Raw genomic sequence first — 16,694 nt, 5'->3', positions numbered from 1 at the left:
TCTTAAGAAAAGCTAGAACTGTTAACCATGGTTTGTTAGCTATTCTAAGTGATTAGGGGTGGACTATCCCATTGTCAATAGATAAGAAAGTGTTTGATCAAACAAATACTACTTTTCTAAGAAAATGACTAAGAGGAACTATATGTTAGTCTATAAGGGTGTGTTTAAAACTCTTAGACTACACCATATCAGATTTCGAAATTTGCCTTTGTGCTAGTAAATCTTTCTGATAAGATGGTGGTTACTCTGGGGGTGGAATAGTGATTTTGGAGAAGTGTAAAAACCTATCTGAAGTCTCTAGGTCTACCAGAGAGGGACTGAATGTTAAAGTTGCAGGAAAGGTACTTATTCAGTCTAAGGAAAGTTTTATACATCTTTGGCACCATTCCAAATTGCCTTAAACTACTAGTGTTAATTTCCTGATTAACCAAAAGTAGTTGCCAAAGGTATAGAATCCAGTATCCCAAGAGAGTAGACATATAGAGAGGAATTTCACATTATCAATGATTTTGTGATTAAAGGAAGAGTAATGGTGGAGAAAAGGTTGTGTTTAATTCAACCTTTCAGATCCTATTACGAGGAGTTTACTACTACTACACTTGATTTGTATATCAAGGTGTTGAGATTATTTGAAACGCACTTTTTGTTTTATATTAGTGCAAGTGGGAGTTTGTTGGGTTTTATGCCCTAAATAAAACTCATTTCAATTAATCAAATTTACTTATTAATATAGATCAGAAACAACATTTAATGTTGCATGGTTCACATGATTTATTTCATGATTATATGTACATAATGTATGAATTCATCTGAAACCCTTTTCACATACTTAATCCTGTTTATTGTGCTGTCAACACATTGGAAAGTAAACATGACTATGTGAATAAAGTTTCCTAGATTTATCAGACATAGGGTTTTACTGATATGATAATCTACAACAGAGTTTACTTGCATTTGGAGAAATGCTATGTTCTTTCCAGAGCATTGGTTAAAGTAAAGCTCAGGTTGGATGCATGGAGTATGCATCGGAGTGGACCGATATTGAACTTTGACTTAGATTTATTAAACTTACCGTAATATCTATTCAAGTCAATATCGCCTAGTTGATCCTAGATCAAATGTTCTTAATCCTGTTATGATTAGGCTCAATCTTGAAAGGCTATTCGTGTTCTTTGATTTGTTAGTTAAGCCTACTTTTAGGTCAGGGTGATGCGTACATTTTGGGAACACGGTAGTGCAATTGAGTGGGAGCGCTAGCATAAACATGGAATCTATAGCTTCTATCTGGCGAATAGTAAGCAAAGGATGATCTCCTTCGAGCTTGACCAAACGAACATAAATGGTGGAGTATTCATTTCACATAAGCTGAAATATCATTTATACGGGGTCAAGTGTTTTAAGGAATAAATACATTGTAGGGTGTAACGGTAATTTAATCCCTTTACAATGTAGATCATTCATATAGAGGATCATTGATCACATTAGGATTATAACAATGGATAACTAATGATGTGTCTATATGGTGGAACATATAGAGCATTCTATATACTGAGAGTGCAATTCTAAGTTCTATGCGTGGATTCAACGAATAATTAATAAGTTAGTGAATTTTAGTGCTAAATTCTTGATCTACTTATTGGAAGCTCGGTTATATAGACCCATGGTCCCCCCACTAGTTGAGATAATATTGCTTGTAAGACTCGTGTAATTGGTTTTGATTAATCAATTATAATTCTCAAATTAGACTATGTCTATTTGTGAATTTTTCACTAAGTAAGGGCGAAATTGTAAAGAAAGAGTTTATATGGGCATATTTGTTAATTATGATACTTTGTATGGTTCAATTAATAAATATTATAAATGACAATATTATTTAATAATTATTTATAGTTATTAAATAGTTAGAATTGGCATTTAAATGGTTGAATTAGAAAATTGGCGTTTTTGAGAAAATCAGATGCAGAAAAGATAAAACTGCAAAATTGCAAAAAGTGAGGCCCAAATCCACTTGTATAGGGCCAGCCACTTTTGTAGGAAATTTAAACTGATTTTTTCATTATTTTAATGCCAAATAATTCAAACCTAACCCTAGTGGAATGCTATAAATAGATAGTGAAGGCTTCAGGAAAAACACACTTAAATTTTCTATTTTTCCTTCAGAGAAAAACCTGAGCCTTTCTCTCTCCCTATCTTTAGCTGCCACTTCTTCTTTCTCTTCCCTCTTGAATTTCGAAATTCTTAGTGTATGAGTAGTGCCCACACACAGCAAGTGATACCTCAATCATAGTGAGGAAGATCGTGAAGAAAGACTTTCAACAAAAAGGAGTTTCAGCATCAAAGATTCAGAGAAAGAGATCCAGGTTCAGATATTGATAATGCTCTGCTACAGAAAGGAATCAAGCGCTAGATATCTGAACGAAAGGAGTCATATTATTCCGCTGCAACCAATGTAAGGTTTCCTAAACTTTATATGTGTTTATTTCATCGTTTTAGAAAGTTCATATTTAGGGTGTTAATAAACATACTTGTGAGTAGATCTAAGATCCTGGTAAAATAATTCCAATAGCGTCTGGCTACCCTCGAAGAGGTCTCGCTGGGTCCCGTTGCCCAGGAGGGGTACAAGTCTCGGGCCACCGGATGGGAGGCGGCAGAGGTTCACTCTACTCTAACTTGTCCCCATCAGTTGGAGAACATCGTGGAGGTAGCTGGAATCAAGCCTTCCACATCCGGGACCTACCACCGGCCACCTCGTGATGCGGAGACGCCCAATCACAAGTACGGCGGCTTCGGGGCCTGGAGCCAGACGCACTTGATGGCTGGGGCCATGCTTCCTCTCCAAGACTACTTTGTTAATTTTTTAGTTTTTGTCGGCCTTGCGCCATACTAACTTATTCCTCAAGCATACCGCCTGCTCTCAGGCTTATTTATTTTTTACTCCGCCGGGGATGGGGCTCTCCCAGCCCGGCGGAGATATTGTATTTTTATGAACTTGTTTCCTGTCCCCAAGAAGGGGGACAAACTTAAGGATGATTTTTATGGGTTCCGGGCCCACCCTGCCAATGATGGGGTGGTCCCGTATAATAGGCAAACTCATGTTAAGGAGTATCGCCATCGTTTTTTCTTCTCTTCCGGGTTCCGAGTAGTGGAACATCCGGAACTCCTCACGGAGTGGGTTAGGATTCCTCCTTACGAGCGGACCGCGCCTACTCAGGTCTTTCTTCGGAGAGCCCAGTCCTTCGCCTCTTATGACCGGGCGGACCTCGACGTCATGGGCCTGGTTACGACGGAGAACTGCAGGAAAGCAAAACTCATCCTATCGCACCAATCCGTGGAGGACTCTAACCTTTCCCGAGTTATCTGTCCCAATGTAAGGGTGCCTACCGCGGAGAAGACCTTCCGGGACGAGATCATCGCCACTGCCGAGAAGAAGTACCAGGACTATCTCTACCGGAAGGCTCAGGAGAAAGCCTATTCTAAGGCTCAGGCAGCTTCCGGGAGGCCACTTCGTGTGGGGAGCCCGGTCGAGAGGAGAAGCCAGGCGATCACTAGGAAGCCCCTTCATATTGGGGACTCGGCGGAGAGAAGGGCTCCCAGGCCAAAGCCTTCGGCTCAGGAGCCGAACACTGGGGCTCCTGGCACCAGCACTTTCGGCTCCAGTGGTTAGTCTCCTTTAGCAGTTCATTACGTCACTTCTGTCGGCGAATATGCCAGTCTTAGGCCTGTAGGGTTCGATGAGCGTCTTTATAGGTTTAGGATACCCTCGACCCGGTGGGGAGACCATATGAAGGAGTTTTATTTTTCCAACTTAGGAGATTTCCTAGGTCGGTCCCGGATGGGTTCTGGTCCTCCGGAGCCCGTCCCCTTAGACCCTTCAGCTTATATTTCATCCAGCTGGTTCCAGCCTTCGGACAGCTATCTCGGAGACGATGCTGCCAGCATTAAGATTCGAAACTTTTCTAGGGCCGAATTAGAGAGTCAGGGTATGACTAGCTTGTTTGCTATATCTGAGTGTTTGTTGTTTCCCACGGATGTTCTAACACTTGCCTTCTTTCTTTTGTTGTAGCATGTGTTTCCATGGACGCCATTTTGGCCGAACTTCCCGGAGTTCACACTCCTGAAGCTCCCCCTCCCTTTACTTCTTCCCAGATGGCCCCCCCTCTAAAGGCTTCTTCCAGTGCTCCTCCAGACCCTATTGACTTAGTGGATGAGGAGGTGCTCCCGGGAGAAGGTCAAGAAAAGCAATGGGGCTTTTCTGAGGAAGTTGAAGAAGGTGAAGGAGGGCACCGGGCTCTTCCTGAGGAAGTTGAAGAAAGTGAAGAAGAGCAAGAAGTTGCCCTGATTCGCAAACGCAGGGGAAAAATGGTTGCCCAAGAGGAGCCCAAACGGCAACGAAGAGCTGACACTTCGGCCCACGGTCTTGATGGTGGGGTCTCTCCTATGGAGGAACACACTGCCCCTCCCAATATTGTCCTGACTCCGGTTCCTGGAGATGAGGCGAGACAGGAGCTCCGGATAGCTAAACACAACTACGCCATGGACGAATACTCCCGGGGGTATGCTGAGGTGGAGGCCCTGAAGAGGATCTTACGAGTTGAGATGCAAAAATACTCTCAACAACCCGGAATACCAGAATCTGTGGGATCTAAATTTGGATCCCCTGTCGGACTGGTTCGGTCGCTTCCTCGGGCCCACCTTAGCTCCCTTTGCTGCGGAGATGACTGGCGAGTTTGCGTCTCAGCTTACCCGGTGTGCACCTAGGCAGTTCGCTGCTTGTGCATCCTTGAACTCCATCTTCCAAGTCCAAGATCTCAGCCACTCCCTCACTGTGGTAAGTATTTTGTAGTTTACTTTTCTCCTTATTATTATTTTCTTTTCGGAGATTCTTACTTATACTTGTATCTTTTCCCAGCTTGCTACTGAGGCCGGCCGCCTTTCCAAGAACATAATCAACCATGGCTTCGTCCTGTCCGATTTTGGGGACATGGATGAAGTTAGGAAGATTCTTCAGGATCTTACTGCTGAGAGGCGGCTTTATCAGGAGGCTGCTGAGCGCCGGGAGGCCATTGCCAAGGCCAATGAGGAAGAGGCCAAGCGGAGGGAAGCGCAGGCGGAGGCGATGATCCGGGAGGAGGCCCTGTGGAGAGATAGGCTGGAGGCCAGGCACCAAGAGGAGCTGAGGACAGAGGGCGAAGCCACTGCGAAGCCCAGGCGGGAGCTTCGGGAGGCCAGGGAAGCCTTGGAGGAAATGGCTGCCAAGGTGAGGTCCTTAGAGGAAACTCACCAGGCAAACTTGGAATCCAGGGCCACCCTGGCTGCAGAGCTGAAGGAGCTCAGAGACTTCAAGGACCAAGCCTCAAAGAAGGCAAAAAGAGATGAGCTTCTTTCTCCTATCTCCTGCAGCCGGTGCGCCAAGCGTTTTGATGATGGCGTCTTCATGGCCTGGTCTACAAATGACCAGAACATCAAGCTTACCTTCTACCCCAAACCCGAGGAGATGATCGCAAAGTTCCGGGAGAAGAAGAAAAAGCTTGATGCCATGGTGGAGGCACGCATCGGACCTCGCCTTCCTCCTCGCATCGATTAGGCCGCTCCGAGTTTGACCTAGTACAACCAGGATTTCACTCTTTTTTTTATTTGTTTATTTACAGCTATTTTTCTTGTATTTAAGACAATATTTACATAGCTGTTTTATTTAAAGGGGAGACAATATTTAAGGCCTGTCCCCTGGCCATTTGTATATATTTAGACCTGCCCTTAGGGCTAGGTTTTTTATATTTATATATGATTTCTTTTGATGCACATATCTTTTTTTGGACCTGTCCTTTGGATCAGGATGTTTATACTTATGCCTTTCATTTTTGTGCATACTCTTTTTTGACATGCCCTTTGGGTCAGGATATTTTACTTAGTTTGTTTTTTTTTGTCTGTCCGTGCGGTATACCTTAGTACCCCCCTGAGTGGCATAGAAACTTTGTTTTTAAGGCACTCAGTTTTATTTAACATGCGTAGGCTGTATACATTTAGACGGTACAAACTCTTTAAACAAAATCTAAGTTACATTTTTGGCTATTGGTAATATTTTCTAAGGTGATCGACATTCCAGGCTCTTGGCACAATGGTTCCGTCCATCCTTTTTAGCTTGTAAGTGCCTGAGCCGATTTCGTCCTCGATTTCATATGGTCCTTCCCAATTTGGCCCAAGTACCCCCACTCCGGGTTCTTGGGTGGCTGGGAAGACTCTTCTTTAGACCATATCCCCAATAGCAAACTTTTAGTTTTTAACTTTGGAGTTAAAATACTTGGTCACCTTCTTTTGATAAGCCGCCATCCGTATTTGAGACTCGTCCCGGAGTTCTTCAACTTGATTCAGGGCTTCTTGAAGCAAAGCCTGATTCGTGACTGGATCGTAAGTCGTTCTCCTGTGGGACGGGAATAACGTTTCTACCGGGACCATTGCTTCACAACCGTACGCCATTGAAAAAGGCGAGTGGCCGGTCGTGGTTCTGGGGGTCGTCTGGTAGGCCCATAACACTCTTGGCAACTCTTCGGGCCAGTTGTTTTTGCAGGCCAGCAGCTTTTTCTTTAAGGTGACCTTTAGGATTTTATTGACTGCTTCTGCTTGACCGTTTGTTTGCGGTCTGGCCACCGCGGAGAAGCTTTTCACTACTCCGTGTTGGTTGCATAAGTCAGTAAATTCTTCGCAATCAAATTGCTTTCCATTGTCAGAGACTATTTTGTGAGGCATGCCATATCGACACACTATGTTTTTGATAACAAAGTCTAGTGCTTTTTTAGCAGTTATAGTCTTCATGGGCTCAGCCTCCGTCCATTTGGTGAAGTAGTCTACTGCTACTATTGCATACTTTACTCCTCCTTTTCCTGTTGGCAGGGACCCAATAAGATCTATTCCCCAAACCGCGAAGGGCCAGGGACTAGTCATCAGGGTGATTTCATTTGGAGGAGCTCCCGGTATGTTCGCAAACCTTTGGCACGAATCACACTTTTGGACGTAGTCTATAAATCTTTTTTCATTGTTGGCCAGAAGTATCCCTGTCTCAATATTTTCTTTGAGAGGCTGGGTCCTCCCGTATGATCTCCACAGAACCCTTCTTCGACCTCTAGCATGATTTGTCTAGCTTCAGGGTCCGATACACACCTTAAATAAGGCATGCTGAGTCCTCTTCGGTAGAGAATTTGATCCATCATTACATAACGATGAGCCTGTTACTGAATCGTTCGAGACAGTGCCCTTTCTTGGGGCAACTCATCTTTTGTTATGTATTTTATGATGGGCACCATCTAGCTGGGTTCTTGCCCAACCGTTATTGTGGCCTCTTTTATTTTGATGCTTGGCTCTGCCAAGCGTTACACTGGTAGTACCCCCAGCTCTTCGATTTCACTATCTGAGGCTAACTTAGCCAGACAGTCCGCGTGAGGGTTCTTTTCCCGGGGGATTCTTTCTATTTTGTAGTCCGTGAACTCGTGGAGTAGCTCCCGGACTATTGTTACATATGCGGCCATTCGCTCGCCGCGTGTTTGGTACTCTCCCGATATCTGATTCACGACCAGCTGGGAATCACTGTAGACTTCCACTCTTTTGGCTCCTACGGCTTTTGCTAATTTCAGCCCTGCTATTAGGGCTTCATATTCGGCCTCATTGTTCGAAGCTGGGAAGTCGAACCGTAGGGCCGCCTGGAGTCGCAGTCCGGTCGGAGATATCATTGCCACTCCTGCTCCGGACACATTTTCATTAGAGGCTCCGTCCACAAACACTCTCCATGTGGGGATCGGTGGTACTGGCATATTTGCAGTTGCCTCGGCTTCGTTGCATTCAGTAATGAAGTCCGCCAAGGCTTGGCCTTTTATGGAGATTCGGGGAATGTAGTGCAAGTCAAATTGACTTAACTCCATTGCCCACTTGAGGAGCCTTCCGGATGCTTCAGGTTTTTGGAGGACTTGCCGGAGCGGGTGGTTGGTTAGAACCTTGATCGGATGTGCTTGGAAGTATGGCCTCAATTTTCTCGAGGCCATCAAGAGGCAAAAGACCAACTTTTCGATGATGGGGTACCTCGTTTCAGCTCCTATCATGCGCTTACTAACATAGTACACGGGATGCTGAGTTTTCTCTTCTTCCCGGACTAGGGCAGCGCTGACCGCGTGCTCGGAGACCGCCAAGTATAGGAATAGGTCCTCTCGGAGAACGGGTTTTGATAGGATCAGAGGTTTGGCCATGTGTTCTTTCAAATTTTTGAATGCTTCCTCGCACTCGTCCGACCATTCGAACTTTTGGCACTTCTTCAATATGTTGAAGAAGGGGATGCATTTGTCTGTAGACCGCGAGATGAAACGGCTCAGGGCAGCCACCTTTCCGGTCAGGCTCTGCACATCTTTATGCTTTTTGGGGGATGGCATGCTCAGGAGAGCCTGGATTTTTTCCGAGTTTGCCTCAATCCCCCTCTGGCTGACGATGAAGCCCAGGAACTTCCCTGACTTGACCCAAAGGTGCATTTCTTTGGGTTGAGCTTCATGCCGTATCTCCGGACTACCTCGAAACATTCCTCTAAGTCGTCCGCATGGCTATTGCATGCTTTGGACTTGACGAGCATGTCATCTACATAAACCTCCATATTTCGTCCCAGGAGGCCTTTGAACATCCGGTTGACCATTCTTTGGTAGGTCGCTCCGGCGTTCTTCAGTCCGAAGGGCATGACTAGGTAACAGTATACCCCCTTATCGGTCCTGAAGCTAGTGCACTCTTGGTCTGCCGTATGCATCTTTATTTGATTATACCCGGCATAGGCGTCCATGAAGGATAGTAATTTGAATCCAGAAGTGGCGTCTACCATCTGGTCGATCCTGGGCAGCGGGAAGCAGTCCTTCAGACAAGCTTTGTTTAGATCAGTGAAATCTATACAAACTCGCCAAGTCCCGTTCGGCTTGGGCACCAGGACCGGATTGGCTAGCCATTCCGGATAGTATACGTCGCGGATCATGCTGTTGGTCAAAAGCTTATCCACCTCTTTCTCTAGAGCCTCGGCTTTCACCGAGTCGAGTGGGCGTCGCTTTTGCTGGACTAGCGGCATGTCCGGATTGACGTTGAGGACGTGGGTGATGACGTGGGGACTTATGCCAGTCATGTCCTCTTGGCGCCATGCAAAGATGTCGATGGCACCCTTCAATGTTTTTATTATTTTCTCTTTTTCCTCCGGATCTAGGCTCTTTCCCAGCCGGAGTACTTTGGTGGAGTCGAGGTCGCACACTGATAATTCCTCGACATCCTCCATTGGTTCCACAATTTTTTTGGACCCCACACGGGGGTCCAACTCATCTTCCTCAGCCATTTCTGGCTCAATGGATTCCCGGACCATCAGTACTGGCAGGTGGGTCGCAAACCTCATTGTGTTTCACGGCCCCCGCTTACCGTTTGAGCTCCTTGCGAGTAGTTCCTCCAATATGGGGGCCTCCGGAGATCATGGCTACCCTCCCGTTAGGACTGGGCGGCAGACCGGGGATGTGCTGGGCGTCGCCCGCGAGAGCAGTTGGAGCCAACGCTCCTGCTGTACCCCCCGGTGTTCCCTGGGGAACACCCCCTGTCGCCTGGCCCGGATTGAGGTGAGGCAGCCTATTCTTGATCCACTCATAGAGGTGGCCCAATCGGATCAGGTTTTCAATCTCGTCCTTGAGATTCTTGCATTCATTGGTGCTATGACCAATGTTATTGTGGTACTCGCATCTTTTGCTCGGATCTCTCCTGGAGCTATCCTTGTACAACGGTTGTGGTCTCCGGTAGTGCGTATTTTGCCTAGTAGCAAAGTACACACGTTCTTGGGAGTCCGTCACCTCCGTGTACTGGGTGTACTGGGGAGTGTACCCCCTTTTCTGGCGCTTCTCCCCCGTCCGGGTGCTGCCCTTGGAGGATCTTTTACTCCTCGAACCCTGGGAAGGGCCTGCCAGGCTAGCGGTCGGAGCGGAGTGCGAAGGAGCTTGTCCATTCATGCCGGAGGGGTTTCCAAAATGGGATGATGCTGGCGCCCAGGCCTGGCCCTGACTATATCCGGGGGTGGCAGATAACTGTATGCCACTTATCGGTGGAGCCGCGGTCGGGGCAGTACCCGAGGGCGGTACTCCGGGCATGTACCCTGCTATCCCGATGGGATAGTATCCTCCATAAGCCACTATTTGGGCTTCTTCGAGGTTGATATATTTTTGGACTCTCATCTGGAAGTCCTGAAGGCTAGCAGCCCCCTCTTGTTGTAGTTCTTTCCAGAAGGGAGTCCCTGTACGGATGCCTGCTTGGAGAAGCACAAGCTGTTGTCCGTCGTCAACTTTCTTAGTTTTCAAGGCTTCCTCTCGGAACCTCTTTATATAGTTCTTCAAGGTCTCGGTGGGCAGTTGCTTGATGTTAGTCAAGGCACTGACCTCCAGGTTGACCTTTCTTGCGGCGACAAACTGTCTCCAGAAATTGGTCTGTAGCTTGTTCCAACAGCCCACGGATCCTAGTTCCAGCTGCTTGAACCATTCCTCCGCGGACCCACTTAGAGTAAGTGGGAAGCACAGACATTTGGCGTCATTGCTGACTCTCATGACCGTCATGACACGGTTGAACCGTGACAAATGGTCGCTTGGATCAGAGTTCCCGGTATAAGCTGCCATTTCGGGCATCTTAAAGTTCTTGGGGAGCTCCACCTCCAGGATGTGCTTAGCACATTGCTCGCGGTCCTCGCAATCTGAGTCGGAGTCATCCCCTTTCTGCCTTCGGGAGACTAGGGCAATGTCTTTTCGAAGTATGGCGAGTTCTGCCATAATTTCTTCATTTAACGTACTCGTGGAGACCGCGGGTCCGTATCATTTTTGGTCAAGGTGATCCCGGAGGTCACCTTGGTTCCCATTGATTTGATTTCTCAAATCAACGGGAGGACATCTCTGTCCTCTTCTTCCTCTACCTCCAGGCTCTTGGTGCACGAAAACGCTTTTTCGGTCCTCTCGATCCTGAGGGCCAAAACTCCCTTTTTGGAGCTTGCCCCTCTGCGGACCTTTCCCTTTAGGGAAATCTGAGCGGACCTTTCGCGGATCCTGCGCCTTTTTCTTTCGCCCTGGGGTAGAGGTAGGGTTTTTTGTTTGGTTCCCTTCAACAGGGTACCTTATAGGGCTAGGCTCCCTAGACTTCTACTGTTGGGAACTAGGCGAGGATTTCTCTGGTTCCTTGCCAAGTCCAGCAGTCATTGCCTTGGGATGCACGTGAATGCCAGCCGCCTCCATGGCTTTTTGCGTGGCCAGCATCACTTCTTGCATTTTTTGGTTTTGTGCTTTCTGAGCTTCGATCTCGGCTTCGTGATCGATAGCTTTTTGTCTGAGAAGCACCAACTCTGAGTAGCTACCTTCGTCGTAGGCATACTCATCGAGGTTTCCCTCGTAGTCATCATCTGGTATTCCTTCTTCTTCCTCAGAACCCTTAGCTGCTCTTGAGGCTACATCTTCCTCATTTGGGTCTTGAGCATCTTCTAGTGGGCGAGGCTGACGAGTACTTCTAATCTCCACCATTTTTGTGAAGTCAAGTGTTCATTTACAGTAGCTTTCTTCAGCTCTCAATGAAAGCACCAAAATGTTGACCGAGGTTTTCGGCAACTAATAATATATTATAAGTTTATAGAGCTGTAAGAAAATTAGAGAAGAATTTTTACGTGGTTGGGGCGTTAATGAACCTTAGTCCACGAGTCTTTGTTATTTATGGATGTATTTAATACAGAGAATGTATTTGGTGAGTGTTTCACTCTTATAAATACAGAGAATATTCTTAGTGAGTATTTACTCTTCTTGCTCTTATACAGCCCAAGATTCTCGATCCCATTTAATGAGCTTTGAGGGGGTATTTATAGTGTTTTTGGTGGGGTGATCCCCATAATTATCTTTACAAGTGTATCTGTAAGTATCCATAAAGTTGGGCATTCCCAATGAATATACCATGAGATGGTTAAATCCCTAGGTACTGTAGGGCTTTTATGTGGAATGTCCTTATTGTCTTTTGACTGATGTGACTCTTCACAGTGTAGCCGCCGTTAGACTTAAATGATCATTACTTTGTAGCTGCTGGTTGGAGGTTGTGCCGTCAGACTTTATTGCGTGTAGCAGTCCCAACACGCTTCCTCCCATGCGGCATTAAATGCGACTTGATTGCTCAGGAGAAACCTGACACCCCGCGGAGATGTCTTAGCGTTACTCGAGCTTCCGGGAGCATATGGGGTTCCATATGCCTTCTCCGGGAGCTACGTCCTGGACGCTGCCTTATGGCATAAAGACTTAGCAAATATTTTTAGATTATAAGTTGCTTGATCCACGCGTCCTTGTCTAGTTGGTCCACGTACATTGGGCAAAATCAGGGGCAACACCTATAAACATATAAATATACTTAATATTGATTTTGACAAAGAAACAATTCAATTATAAACAATTCTAAATATCAGTTTGACAATTTCAACACACTAATTACTCATTAAATAACCATAATGTATACATCATGATAATTTTATTTTATTTGATATTAAATGATAGAGATTATTGAGGTTTTCAGTCATGGAAAACACAGTATGATCAAAAAGTAATGCTCATTAATTGTATATTTCAAAGAAACCCAAATTTTCATGAATGTCCCTAATAAGATATAAACAATAAAGTTGTAAATTAAAAAAAAAAAGTAGCAAAATTTCAGTTAATATAAGAAATAGAACAAATTGAAGATTTATGAATTTGAACTCTTAGAGGCCATTAGCGAAGGGGTGAAACTCGTTAGATCCCTTAGTAGAACACTACTTTAATATGAATAAATTAGCATCATCAACAAAAGGAAAATTATAGGGAAAAGACTTAATAATGGGATTAATCAAATAGGATATTCATATATTGAATTATTTTTGATTAATGAGATTAATCAATATATGAACAATAATTTGAATTAATCTTATAATTTTAACTTTAATCAAATAGGGTTTATAAAAGAGGCGTAAATAATTAAATAGGGTTAGAAATACGGTAATTAAAAAAAATCTAGAACCTATTTTTTTTTTTGGATATAATGGGATTTATTTTATTTTTTATTTTATTATATATAAATAAAAAGTGACCCATGAATTTCTCATAAACCATTTTATTTTTAATAATAAACTATTTTATTTTTAATATAAATAAAAAGTCACCCATAAATTTCTCATAAATTAAGAATTCGGTTATATAGGCACACTTTATATAGAATAGATATAAAGTGTGTCTATATATAACTAAAATTCTTAATTTATGATAAATTCATGGGTAACTTTTTATTTTTATTTAATAAAATAATAAAATATTATTTATATATAATAAAATAATAATAAAACAAATCCCATTAATATTTGAATTGATATTTGAACTGATATTAAATATTCGAGAATCACAACCCATTTAAAAAGAAAATCGCATATCTCTATAACAAACTGTATATCCCCAAATTTTGATTAAAGTTTTCTTTCAGAGAAACAACTAAGAGAGCTGTTTTATTCTTCAGTACTTATTTTCTATTAGTTTTTCCCCTGAGGGTTTAATTGTGCCATATCTTTCAGTTACTTGGTCATTTTGATTCGGATAGCACACTGGCCACAACAATGTCGGATTTGCGGTATAGGATTCTTCCTCCAAGTTTTCTTTCAGAAAATCCCAAGGAAGCTGGATTCTGTCTATGGCTACTTCATCCCGAACCATCATCACGCCCAACAACAAGGTCTAAATTCTTGTCTGTGATAATTTTGAAGATGGGAAATAGTAGCTGTCTCAGATGAGATGAGATGTGTATATTATTTTAAAAAAACTCTTAAGATTTGCTAAAGCATATTGCCTTGGTGAATATTCTTGATGTATTAGAAAATAATTTTGATTGATAATATTACTAAATTCCTTTTCTGTGATATGAGCTTCTGAAATGGCTTTGTTAACAATTAGGCTATGGTAATTTGTAGGATACTAGAATCCTCATAAGTTGGTTCCTCATCTCTGAGTATTGTGATCTGATAAATCGTCAAAATTTGCATCACATATATAGATGACTCTTTGTAGAATATGACTATATGAGAACTAACTTTTTTATACCCACCAATCCCCAATTCCATAACATGGTGAATGTCAATATGTGCTTTCTGGTTGCTACTAAAAGTAAACTATACTCTCAAGTCCATTAAGGATATATTTCAGGTGTGCAACAATTAGTCCTCTATTTCGGAAACGAGGAAGAAGGTGAGAGATGAAAATCAAAATCATCTTCAACCATTCTATGCCTGACTTATGAAATTAAAGCTTCAATCGACTTGATTTTCAATCGATAACGATGAGTCGACGACAAGTGAACGATTTTAGATGAACGAGACCAGCACATTCGCCCAAATTAAAGATTCAATCGACTTGATTTTCAATCGTTAACGATGAGTCGACTTGATTTTCTGCTCTAACTGCGCCAAGTGTTGCCCAAAGGTAATTACTTTCCACATATTCATTCGATTTTGATTAGGGATGTTCAAAAAGTTTGTGTTTATGATAGTAAAATTTTAATTTATAATTTATTTTGGGGGTTTTGCAAGTATGGTTCTTCCTTTCTCAGCCACTACTTATTCTGCAATTTCTATTTTGTTAATTCAATTTTCGCTATGGAGGTATTTGTCTTTTTTTTTTTGGTACAATTTCATTGATTAGATTTCAATTATAGGATTTGTTACATGGGTATCAATTGTTAAATTAAGAGCTTTTTTATTAAATTGACAATGCTCATTTTTTTCTTCACTTTTTGATTAATTACATTCTGTGTAGGAGGCAATGATCTTGAAGTTTGACCCGACACATGAAGCCTTTGTGGCATTTCATGCTGTAGTTCATTTCAACTGTATAATTTTTAATAATTTGAATATTGCTAAGAAAAATTAAGTCTGGTTAGTGCTAAGAAATTTGAATTTTGTATGGAAAGTTATGGAATAATAGCGAGCATATATAATTTTTATTCTTCATCATCTTTATTCTTATGTCTCAACCCATATTACAGTTTTTTCATTCTTCATGCCCTGTGAATCTAAAACCCATATTGTGAATTTGTCTCTACTTGACTACATGAATTCGATACCGAGACCCTTACTCTCTCCCTTTGCATATTTTTTTTGGGAATTTTTACCGGTGAGTTTTTTTTATAAGATGATGTTTCAGGTTGACATTATATGTGGAAATCAATTAAGAATTTGTAAATGTACATTTTTTTTCCTCTAAGGAGTCAATTGAGGGTGTTGATTTTTTTTATTATTATTATTGTCCCTATGTCTCTTTTATTTTTCGTTTACATTTAGAGTTTTCATTGATTGATACAAAGATGAATTATTTACCTTTTTCATATGCTTTTATTGTAGAGACTCCTAAATTCAATTTCTCTTAGATTAATTGGATACTGTTTATTTTTATAGGATATTGATCAAATTAAGCCTTAAAAATAACCTTAACTATTAAGTAGCTTTTGTTGATACTGCCCTTTTTTGATGTGTTGTCATTTTTGGGGTAACAATTTATGGTTCTTCTTTTACTTACTAAGTTCTTTGAATTAATATTTGTTTTTCTAATTTGAAAACATCTTATTAGCTCCAAAAGACTATTTTTATTCTCTTGACAGCTTGTTGCAGGCACTCCAGTCCCATGGATAGGTGTTGTTATGTGTACATATCCCTATGATCCAACAGTGGCTCTGGGGTATCTGTCTCTTCCTCAATAGCGCAATTGTGATGGATGTTAGTTGTGGATTTGGCATACTAAGGTGAGATGGCTGGCCTAACTGTGCTTTGAGTATTTATCATTAGATGTGTTTGTGTGTATATATGGGTTCTTCCTATTAGAAAATTTTCACCTTTCCTCCAGTGCTTTAGTGCTTATTTTATGCATAATGCAATAGTTTAGTTTTTACTTCGGGCATGAGAACCCAATTTTTATTATGTCTTTCGATATTCCAGATGACTTAAGAGCCATAATGAGAGAGTAATTAAGGATAGAAGGTTCTTTATAAGGGAATTGTTTGTGTAATTTTTTTGGTATGTTGTTTGACCTATGCGTGTGTATCCTTCCTATTGCTCATTTTATTTTCTGGTAACAAGACATATGCATGCATATAACTGTTAAACATGTATTACAAAACTATAGGACTCTAAGGTGGAGGTCAAGAACATTTTAGCGATGACTTTCTGTTTGAGTAAGCTAATTAAAGATCTATTTGTTGTTCCAGTAGGTTTCTCATGGTGCTACAATTTACAATATGAAGAACTATGGAAAGTCATTATCCACTAGAAAGAGCGCAGAGAAGTTTGCAAGTTCTGATGCAATTTCGGTAAGTTGCCACTTACTTGCACTATTCGAGTTCTTCCTGAGGTATTTCTTTCTTATTATGATTTTCATTGAAGAGTTATTGATTTTCCCTGTGGTGATTGGTCTGATTTTTTATAAATAATTTGTTAAAATAAAAAATGCATAGTTGATAGAATTTTATATTTGAGTTATAGATTGGTCCGATTAGCCCGATTTTTAATTTTGAACCCAATTGAGCCGATTTTTTATTCTGAACCCATTTGAGAATCTTCAAGCTAAAAAAGATTTTTTTTTTTTTTTTTTTTTGTTTTTCTTCAGGGTTTGGAGCTTGATAAACTAAGTATT

The 16,694-nt window shown here is 42.0% G+C and overlaps 1 long non-coding RNA gene across 1 annotated transcript; it reads left to right on the top strand.

Annotated features, from left to right (window-relative positions):
• Positions 1–13,515: 13,515 nt before the first annotated feature.
• LOC133030028 (uncharacterized) lies at positions 13,516–16,549 on the top strand. The gene is made up of 3 exons (XR_009683934.1): positions 13,516–14,492; positions 15,667–15,807; positions 16,273–16,549. It is a non-coding gene; the product is annotated as an uncharacterized LOC133030028 (long non-coding RNA).
• The last annotated feature ends 145 nt before the right edge of the window (positions 16,550–16,694 follow it).

Source organism: Cannabis sativa, chromosome 8 (assembly GCF_029168945.1).
Source record: "Cannabis sativa cultivar Pink pepper isolate KNU-18-1 chromosome 8, ASM2916894v1, whole genome shotgun sequence".
In the NCBI taxonomy this organism is placed as follows: Eukaryota; Viridiplantae; Streptophyta; class Magnoliopsida; order Rosales; family Cannabaceae; genus Cannabis; species Cannabis sativa.
The sequence above is the reverse complement of the archived record's forward strand: the minus strand, read 5'-3'. Positions and strand labels throughout refer to the sequence as shown.